The sequence below is a fragment of the Myotis lucifugus genome, unplaced genomic scaffold (genome assembly GCF_000147115.1).
Source record: "Myotis lucifugus unplaced genomic scaffold, Myoluc2.0 scaffold_41, whole genome shotgun sequence".
Lineage (NCBI taxonomy): Eukaryota > Metazoa > Chordata > Mammalia > Chiroptera > Vespertilionidae > Myotis > Myotis lucifugus.
The window spans coordinates 5,701,342-5,711,619 of record NW_005871089.1 but is presented as its reverse complement, the minus strand read 5'-3'; the positions used below and the strand labels follow the sequence as shown (position 1 = coordinate 5,711,619).

Below are 10,278 nucleotides of genomic sequence, written 5' to 3'. Positions count from 1 at the left end.
CGGTTTGGCCTCACAAAAATTCTTTACAGATTTGAATGTTTTATGTTAATAAGCTGCACCAGCCTGGCCCTTTATTCCACTTTTAAACCCCTGTCAAAATCACTAGGGACCTCTTAGTTGCTAAGTTTAATGGACATATTCAGGCTTCCGCTGATTTAAGCTCTTTGCAGTATTTAGTATGTCAACTAATCTCTTGAAACTCTCTTTTGAACCAGTCAGTTTGGTTCGGTGGATAGAGCCTTGGCCCACCGACTGAAGGGTCCTGGGTTTGATTCCGGTCAAGGGCATGTACCTCGGTTGCAGGCTTGAGGCAACCAATCAATGTTTCTGTCTCCTCCACTCTCTAAAAATCAATGGAAAAATAAGTTATTAAAAAAAAAACAAAACCTCTCTTCTTCCTGGGTCTCACCAACTGCTGGGTTTTCTTTTCTTTTTCTAAATGTTTTTCTTTATTTTGAGAGAGAGAGAGAAACATTGATAGAGAAACATGGATCAGCTAGCTGCCTCCTACACACCCCCTACTGGGGATCAAGCCCACAACCTGGGCATGTGCCCTGACCAGGAATCGAACCAGTGACCTCTTGGTGCATGGGATGACACTCATCCAACTGAGCCACACCAGCCAGGGCTGGGTTTTCTTATTTTCCTGGCTGTTGCTTCTCAACTTCCTTGGAATCATTCTCTTTCGGTGTATACACCTTAAATGTTCTGTTCTTGGCTTTTGACTCTTCTCATGCTGCTTGCTATCCCTGGACCATATCACCCACTTTTAGGACTTTAATTACAGCCTGGTTACTGATGACTTCTAAATTTCCTATCTCTTTCCTGACCTTCAGATCCACATATCCAATAGCAGGCCTATTCCTAACATGAGCACGGCCAGAGCAAGAGTACACACGGCGATACCTGACTTGTCCCCCTTTTCTTTTTACACCTTTCTACCTTATACTGTGAGGGGCTTTAGTTCTACATGTGTGAATTTCTAAACTCCATCCACACTCCACTCAAACAGCCACTTTTTTGGTCACTCCTTGGACTTAGGAGTGTTGTACAATGGCAGTGAAGTTCACCCTTAGGGAGGACAGACCTGGGGAAAAGGCTTGTCTATGGGCTGAAAGTGGCCCCGGGCCATTGGAGAGGGAATTTGGTAATCCCAGGAATGAGAAATGGAGCAGGTCTGAAAGTGGGGGTGTGAGCTCTAGGAAGTCATGTCCCCCTAGCACTACAGAGGAAGGCTTGGCTTGAGGAGAAACAGAGTGGGGACCATCTAAAGTGTGGGGTCAAGGGCAATGTCCCCAAGTTTTCAAATCTAATGATTTTAACTGCTCCCACAGGCACCTTAAACTCACATACGCAAACCTGAATTTATCATCTACCTCCTTTTCTTTCTCTATTACTGCCTAACCACAACTTCTTTATTCTCTTCGTTCCATGTTTGAGTAAATAGCACCACCAAACAATCTTTTGCCTTAGCTGTAAATCGGGGAATTGATCCTATCTCCTAAGCATCTTTATAGCCTTCGCCGGTTTGGCTCAGTGGATAGAGCGTTGACACCTATGGACTGAAGGGTTCCGGGTTTGAATCCTGTCAAGGGCATATGCCTAGGTTGCGAGCTCGATCCCCAGTAGGGGGCGTGCAGGAGGCAGCCGATCAATGATTCTCTCTCATCATTGATGTTTCTATCTTTCTCTCCCTCTCCCTTCCTCTCTGAAATCAATAAAAATATTAAAATATAAACATCTTTATAATGCCTGTCTTCACTTCATAACCTCACCTGTCTGCCTTAGTTTGGATTGTCATTATTTGTCATCTGGTCTTACTCCCACCATAAGCAGTTTCTTGCTTAAAAAGTTTTCATTTGTTTCCCATTGCCTTTAGGATAAATCTAAGCTCCTTAGAAACCAGAAAGCCCGTTGGGATTTGGTTCCTGCTTATCATTCTAGATCAATCTATCATCACTTCCTCATTTTACATATATACTTTATCCAGTTGAATTACTTGTATTTCCCTGGATGGGCCACACTTAGCCACATTTCCTTGGCTATCTATGCGCTTCTTCCTTTACTGGAATAACCTTTTTCACCTAATTAATTTAACCTAACTAATCCATTTTTATCCTTTGAACCTCAGCAAAATGTCACATCTAGAAAACTCTGTGCTCCCGTTAGTGTCTCCTTCCCCCACTTGCTTGTTAGGGGCCCCTCTTATATATGTGTGACCATGAAAAATGCCTTTGTTGTGCTGAGCCTGGTTTTCTCCTCTTCCAAGCTCTGTGCAACCTTTTCTGGATGCCAAGATATTATGTCCTGGGATTGTCATGTCCTAATGGCAGGGCCTTATTGCCAGTCTTGGGTTACTTATGCCTTTCCTCAACCTTCACTTTAAGTAATTTTTAAACAGGTACTGACTGTATTGCTATTAGGAAGTTTTGTTGTTCTTTAATACTCCCTGTAGAATGCTGGTATTCTGCTCCACTTCTTAAGCTGGGAATTTTCTCTTTGTGGGGGCATTTGGCCTTGCTAATGGTATCTGAGTTCTTAGTGTCCTGACCTGTCTCTAGTCCTGAATTCTGCCCTTTTGTATTCTTCACCATGCTGAGGTACAGGAAGGATTGCGGCAAACTCCCCTTTTTGTGGGTGTAAGTGGGAAGTAACTCTGATTGGGATCCAAGTTGTTAAAATGGGTTTCCCCACTGACTGACAGTACACATGAAATCATAATTTTTAATAGCTGTAACACACTTTTCTGCATAAGTAACCAATGCCCCATTCTGAATGGCCAGCTCTGTTTTTGGTGAAGTGGGAGCTAACTTTTCCTAGGGCAGTGGGTGGATGGAATGCTCCTAAGAAGCTCCATTTCAGAACTCTTTTAAACAATTTTAAAAGTGTTTAAACATTTTTAATTATATATAATCTTTGTAACAATTCAGAAGTATATGCAGTCATGTGCTGCTTAACAACAGGAAATGTTCTGAGAAATGCGCTGTTAGGCTATTTCGTTATTGTGTGATCATAGAATGCACTTCCACAAACCTACTGCGCACCTAGGTTATATGGTATACCACTATCGTTTATGTGGTCTGTTGTTGACTGAAATGTTATGTAAAAAGTGAAAATCTTCTTCACCTATTCCCATACTCCCATTCCATACCTCTCCCCTAGGTAGCTACAGTACAGTTTAGAGGATATCTATCCTTTCAGACTTTTCTCCATGCATTTACACATGTAGTTTTTTTGTTTGGGGGAACATCACATATGTAGCTTGTTTTCACAAAAATGAGATTGTAATGTACATATTGTTCTGTGACCTTTTTTAAAACTCTTCTTTCCAGGTCAGTAGCTATTCATTAACTTATAGCAGCTGCCTACTATTCTATTGTTGATTAATTGCTCAAAGCTCCCAAAGTGAACTAATTTTATCAAACCAGGAAGGCTACTTTTGGTTTTGTTGAGATTAGATCTCAGCCAGTTAGCTGTTTTGTTTTTCCCCACAAGTACTCTTTGAAATCTATGAATCTTTTTTTTTTACTTTCCTTACTAATTATGCTTATTTGCAGTTATAATTTGCTGTCACATTTTACTATAATAATCATTGTTAAATTTGATTCCAGAATGCCTCACACATGTGCCATAAACAAACACTACTACACTTCCAGTGTAATGTTAAACTTATCCCTGGCTGCTACATAGCTCAATGTGTTCCTATTTTAACCATTTCATAGCTAATATTATTTGAGCTATATTAACATATCAAATGAGGCTGCATTGGCCTTGGTAAAGCTGAACAGTGGCCAGTGTGTTTAAATATTTGTTATTTAAAAACTTCATCATGGTGGCTTTTGAATATACACAAAAGTAGACAGTATGATCTATAATAATAAAAGCATAATATGCTAATTAGACTGGTCAGAAGCGGACGACCTTCCAGACGAAGCCGGGGCTGCGAGGGAAGCCTGGGTCCCGGGTGCCTGCTGGTGGCCAGAGGGAAGCCCAGGTCCCGGGTGCCAGAGGGAAGCTGGTGCCAGCAGCAGGGGGAAGGAAGGCCTACTCTTGCACGAATTTCATGCATCGGGCCTCTAGTAGTATAATAAAGCCCTATATACTATAACCCAGCCCCAAGAACCATCAACCCATGACCAATCATTTGGGAATATCAACCATGTTCAGGTACACATTATCTCACTTAACTCCACAGCAACTTGGTTAGCTATTATCTTAGGTTTGTCTCGAATTGCATAGCTTGTTTGTAATAAATAAATTCAACTCAGGACTCAACCCTACGGCCTATACACCAGTGGATCCCAAACTAGAAAGAAACTTTAGCATAATAGATGCCAAGGTCTCTCCAGTCCTACTAAAACTGAATCTCTGGTGATGAGGGAGGGGAAGGGAGAGTCCTTGGAAAGTGAAAATTTTATAAAGTTCCTCAACTGATTTCGAAGAACCAGTTTTGAAACCACTACCCTACCCAGTGCTGCCGGCTCAAGCAGTGGTTCTCAAACCAGGTATCAGACTTTAAGATGACCTTGTAAATTCTAAGTTCTACAATTCCTCATTATATTTAGTGTTGGCCCTAAACACTTGCGTTTCATAAAAATCAAGACTACCAAAATAAAATGCCACGGCGAGGGGGGGGGGCGGGGGGGGAGAGGGGAGGAGAGGCATTTTCTCGTGCAACTAACTAGTACTGGGGGCGGATGCGGGGGGAGGGGGGACAATCACGCACAGATCGGCTGACACTAATCCCCAATGGGCCAAAGGTGATAAATTCTGATCAACCACAAAGGGACTTCTAGTTTCCTTTAATCCATCCCGGGGCCTACTTATTGCGTCCCACGGCTGCAACTGACCAAAGATGGGGCTCACGTCACAACTCCTCGTCCCCAAAATTCTCTGCTCTTGCTCGGAGATTAGCACAAAGGGGGGTTAGAGGGAAAGCGGGAGCTTGTCACCAAGTCTTCCAGAAAGAGCGTAGTCCCCCAGGCATCCGGGCCGGGATGGGGGTAGGACCCCAGCCAAGCAGGTCTCCAGCCGACATAAGCAGGCGGGGCGAGCAACACCTGCCCTCCCGCGGGCTCCCCAGCTCTACAATTTCCCGGCGCCCCGCCCCTAACCGCCCGCCCTCGTTTCCAAGGCGTCCCACAGGAAGTGACCTCACGACGGTGGCGTGGATACGCAGGCACTTCCGGCGGCCGCGCCTGTGGGGGTGGGTTGCAGCAGCCCCTCGGTCTGTTGGTTCCTCCTCGAGTTTGGGCTGATTGGCGTGGTGTGCCGAGGAGGCGCGGACCTGACGGCTTGGAGGTGGGAGCAAGGGGCGGCGGCTGGTTTGTGGGCGCTCGTGGGAGAGGGCTTCCGGGGTTGCCAGGTGGGTTTGCTTTAAGGCTTCGAGATTCCAGGCTTCCTAGACTTTTATAGAGGCGGGCACGTGCTCGAGGCCGCGTCCGGCGCGCAGAGGGCCAGGTACTAGGGGTGGCCTCGGGGGCGTGGTTTGAGGTGGAGGCCAAGGACCGCGGGATTCTAAGCAGTTTGGGAATGGAGTGGGTGTGCAGCTTTAAGCGGCCTGGGCGCTTGGTTAGCCTTGTTGATGGCTGCTGCAGCTCGCCCACTCATTGCTTTGTGCCTCAGTTTCCTTTTGCACAGTAGAGTAGGGTGGCCGGGAAGAGCGCGAGTGCCACATCCATGGCTGATGGCTTGAGGACAGAGATGAACTGGGGTCTGGAAGGGAGAGGTGGCTGAGAAACTAATGATACCTGCAGGGCCCAGTTTCTGCTGAATCCTGGGAACTTCCCCATTATTCTTTTCTGCTGTTGGAGTAAGGCTGAACTTATTATCAGTGCTCTTTGTGTGATATTGATTGACTTTAACAATAATTGACTTATAAGTGGTTAAAATATTTTGCTGTGTGGGAGGCATTGTCCTCGCCTGCTTGGCCAGTTAGTTTTCAATAAATCTCCCAATTCCAGAGCTAGCTGGAATCATAACAATCCTCTCCCCTGGTATCAGAAGAGGAGCTGAAGACCCAGAATAGTTTTGTTCTCTTTCGTAGCCATTGGCTAAAGTGATTTCATCCTGCCGTCTGTATAATTGGTCTTAATCTCATCAAAGCATAAATGACAGTCTTCTGAGCAGGTCCCTATTTCAACTGGAAACCCCCGAATGAGTCTAGTCTTTTTTTTAATGAATAGCAGATTAGGTGTACTAAGCACAAAATTCCTATTTGTTGGTTTTTCTGTGAAGATGGTTACAAACAACAACTTTTGATTACCAAGAATATTTTGTTGGAGCTTCCTTGTGAGGGTAGGGCTTTGGGACTAGCAAAGTCTCTCAAACAATATCTCCTTTGACTGTGACCCACAGCTAGATTCATATTACATCATGACTCAGTATGTCCCCTGCATGCATAAAGTGTGTGTACACACACACACACACACACACACACACACACAACATAAAAATGTACCCTTTCTACATATGATGCACTTGGACATTATTTCATTGAAAGAAAAAAAAGTTGATTGCAACTCACTAAATTGACTGATTGCTGAAACCTATAGTTTGAAAAACATTGGACTGGAAAATGTTTAAGTTCTTCGTGATTCCTGAGATTCTGTAGTTAATTCAGAGTGGAAAATGTGTAATTTTTCTGTTGTTCTCAGCCAGAGTAGCCAGGTTACTAGAATTCTTATAAATTCAGATCAACAGGACAGGACATCCAAATTGGTAGCTCAAAGTGGATATAATATCCATAGTGATAGTGTCAATTTTAGCAAGGCATTTAAGTCTTTTATGATGGCATGATGGGTGAGATGGGGGAATTTGCCAGATTGTGGTAAAAGTAGATGGAGCCATGACTTTGAGTATCTATGTTTTGAGGGTTTGATTTATGGATACAAGACTGCTGGGATCTGATTATCTGAGTTGAGACTCTGTCACTTTCTTTATACACAGAATGTCTTTATAGTCTTATCTGAAAGGTATGCTTAGCAAATATGTGGCCTTGATGAAGTATCATCTGGCTAATCTCAAGATTTGCCCAGTGCAACTTAATGGAATGGAAGGATCTTATAAATGGGAGGAATTCCACTTGGAGTCTAAAAAATTCAGTTATACCAGTTAATGACGGGAGAGATGTGACCTAGGAGGGGCTCATGTATAAAAAGATGTGGAATCTCAGTCATCTGAGTTAGTGGTATGGTTAGCCTGTGAGAAGAACTGGTGTGACCTGAAGTATTAGATTGCATTAGGAAAATGTAAGATCAAGGAAGGTTGTTGCATCACTTGACCCCAGCACTGGTTGGCTCACACCAGGAATTTTAGGCTTAGGTCTTAGTACTCTACAAGAATAAGTTAATTGTGAGGTTAGACATTAAAAGGAATTGGAATTTGTCAAATTATAAAAAGGAATTTTTTTATTGGTTGTCTGAGATGGTGAAGTTGCTTTGGCATGTGTGATTCTTTTTCCCATCATCATTTCATACATATTCAAGGTCAGTGTGGTCTTAAAATATTTTTGCTTGAAAGTTTCTAAAACATTGGGAAATCTCTTACTTTTAAGTTGGCATCTGAAATTTTTCATCATAAACTTAAGTAGTTTAAACATTTAATTTTTAAAAAAATTTTTTTATTGATTTCAGAGAGGAAGGGACATGGAGAGAGAGTTAGAAACATCAAGGAAGAGAATCATTGATGGGCTACCTCCTGCATGCCCCCTACTGAGGATTGAGCCTGCATCCTGAGCTTGTGCCTTTGACCTCAATCGAACCTGGGACCCTTCAGTCCTCAGGCCGAGGCTCTATCCACTGAGCCAAACCTGCTAGGGCTAAACATTTAATTTTTAAAAGTTAAGGATATGCTCTGGGTTGGAGTGTTAGCCCATGCACCCAAGGGCTGCTGGTTCAATTCCTGGTTAAGGGGACGTCCTTGGGTTGCAGGTTTGATCCCAGTCCCCATCTGGGCACTTGCAATGTTTCTCTCTCTCTCTTCCTCTCCCCCTCCCTCCCTCCTTCCACTCTCTCTAAAAATCAATAGAAAAAATATCCTCAGGTTAGGATTAACAACAATACAAAGTTAAGGATGTAATTTCTTATATTGTAAATGTTGACTTTGTAAAAATAACACAAAGCTAAATAAAATAACAATTTGATGTTTTTAACACATTTCGTACCGCTCAGGAGTTTTCTCGTGTTTCACGCGCCATCTGTTAAGGACCGCTCACGAGTGTTCTCGTTTTTCATGCCCATAGAAAAAGGAGCGAATCTAGATACTTATGTAAATTTTGTTTGGTCCTTCTTCATAGAGGAAAATGTTTTACGTAGTACCATACGTTAAAAAAGTACTAGGAACTTTAATTGTTTAATTGTTTTCGTAAATAAAAATGTTATAATTATTGAAAAACAACCCCTAAAGTGCATTACGATGATTTAAATAACGTGCACTTTGCCCAAAAACGTGCGGTCCCTGGCGTATGTCTTAGAGATTTCTATGCGGTACGCAATGTGTTAAAATATACAAATAAACTTTATTACATTAAAAACCCTCTAAGAGCCCAGCTGGTATGGCTCAGTGGTTGAGCATCGATCCACCCATGAACCAGGAGGTCACAGTTCAATTCTCAGGGCACATGTCTGGGTTGCAGTCTTGATCCCCAGTAGGGGGTATGCAGGAGGCAGCCAATCATGATTCTCTCTCATCATTGATGTATCTATCTCTCTCCCTCTCCCTTCTTCTCTGAAATCAATAAAAACATATTTTTAAAACCTTCTAAGACAGTGGTTCTCAACCTTCCTAATGCCTCGACCCTTTAATACAGTTCCTCATGTTGTGGTGACCCCCAATTTCATTGTTAAAAATTGAACATAATTAAAGCATAGTGATTAATCACAAAGACAATATGTAATTATATATGTGTTTTCCGATGGTCTTAGGCGACCCCTGTGAAAGGGTCGTTCAACCCCCAAAGGGTCGTGACTCACAGGTTGAGAACCGCTGCTCTAAGATATATATAAATGGTATATTATATTACTGTGCTTGATTTTCAGATGTTAAGCCAGTCTTGTGTTTCTGTAATGAACCCCACTTAATCATGGTGTATAATACTTTTTATATGTTGCTGAATTCGATCTATAATAATAAAAGTGTAATATGTTAATTAGACCAGATGTCCTTCCAGACATCCTTCCGGATGAAGCTGGGGCTGCGAGGGAAGCCCGGGTCCTGGGTGCTAGAGGGAAGTCAGTGCTGGCAGCAGGGGAATGAAGGCCTACTCTTGCACGAATTTCGTGCATTGGGCCTCTAGTTTATTAATATTTTGTTAAGAATTTTTGTGTGTGTTCATGAGGGATATTGATATGAGGTTTTCTTTTGATGTCTTTGTTTGGCTTTAGTTATCAGAGTGATACAGTTGACCCTTGAACAATATAGGTTTGAACTTCGTGGACCACTTATACCCGAATTTTTTTCTTTTTTAAATATACTTTTATTGATTTCAGAGAGGAAGGGAGGGGAGAGAGAGAGAGAGAGAGAGAGAGAGAGAGAGAGAAACATCAATAATGAGAGAGAATCATAGATCGGCTGCCTCCTGCACGCCCCCCTACTGGAGATCTAGCCCACAACCCATGCATGTGCCCTGACTGGGAATTGAACTGTGACTTCCAGGTTCATAGGTCAACGCTCAACCACTGAGCCATGTGTTTTTTCTATAAATTGGCCTCCATATACCTGGGTTTCTGCCTCCATAGATTCAATCAAGTGTGGATTGAAAACTATTTTCAATTCTCAGTTGGGAATCTATCGATATAGGTCAACTGTATGCATTGTTTATGCCATTTTATGTAAGGGACTTGAGCATTGGTAGATTTTGGTATCCTCGTGGGTGTGAGAGTGTCCTAGAACCAATCCCCTGTGGCTACCAAGGGACAGTGTTAAGTTTTTGGGGAATCAAAAGTTCAGAGATTTTAGACCGCCCCTAACTCCCTCATTGTTCAAGATCAACTGTACTACCATGGTAAATTAGTTGGGAAATGTTCCTTCCTTTTATATTCTCTGAAAGAGTTTGTCATTTATTTCTTTCTATATGTCTGATAGTATTTACCAATGAAGTCCCTGGGAAAGGACTTTTATGGGTAGATTTTTAATTACTAAATCAATTTCTTTACTTGATATAGGTCTATCCACATTTTCTTTTATTCTTAACTCACTTTTGGTAATTTGTATCATTCTGGGAATTGGACCATTTCATATTTATTACATTTTTCTTTCTGAATTTGAATCCATCCATTT

The 10,278-nt window shown here is 42.4% G+C and overlaps 1 protein-coding gene across 3 annotated transcripts in view; it reads left to right on the top strand.

Moving 5' to 3' along the window:
* Nucleotides 1–5,180: 5,180 nt before the first annotated feature.
* Nucleotides 5,181–10,278, top strand: part of EDC3 (enhancer of mRNA decapping 3) — a 105,948-nt gene continuing 100,850 nt past the window's right edge. For all 3 annotated transcript variants that reach the window (XM_006087873.3, XM_006087870.3, XM_023753106.1), the window contains exon 1: nt 5,181–5,301. The gene's annotated coding sequence lies outside the window, so the exon portion shown is untranslated. The remainder of the gene's footprint in view (nt 5,302–10,278) is intronic.